This window comes from Gavialis gangeticus, unplaced genomic scaffold (genome assembly GCF_001723915.1).
Source record: "Gavialis gangeticus isolate Ggan-Ray unplaced genomic scaffold, GavGan_comp1, whole genome shotgun sequence".
Lineage (NCBI taxonomy): Eukaryota > Metazoa > Chordata > Crocodylia > Gavialidae > Gavialis > Gavialis gangeticus.
Window position 1 is genome coordinate 30,346,064 of NW_017728996.1, and position 201 is coordinate 30,346,264.

Genomic DNA, 201 nt, shown 5'->3' on the forward strand with positions numbered 1-201 from the left:
CGGGGAGAGCCCCGCGGGGGCGGGGCGGGGGCGGACACCTCGCCTGCAAGGAAAGGCCGTGGCTGCAGGGCTGGGGACGCTGCGCACGCCTTACCTCCAGCGGCTTCGCGGCCGGCGGCGGCACCAGGGGGAGAATGAAGTGGTGCCAAGCCGTGTCCCGGCTCGGGAGCAGCTGCAAGCTGCCCGGCCCGGCCCGGCCCC

General features: G+C 77.1%; 1 protein-coding gene across 2 annotated transcripts in view; it reads right to left on the reverse strand.

Annotated features, from left to right (window-relative positions):
• Window positions 1-160, reverse strand: part of WDR72 (WD repeat domain 72) — a 279,358-nt gene extending 279,198 nt beyond the window's left edge. For both annotated transcript variants that reach the window (XM_019504240.1, XM_019504239.1), the window contains exon 1: window positions 95-160. The gene's annotated coding sequence lies outside the window, so the exon portion shown is untranslated. The remainder of the gene's footprint in view (window positions 1-94) is intronic.
• Window positions 161-201: the final 41 nt, after the last annotated feature.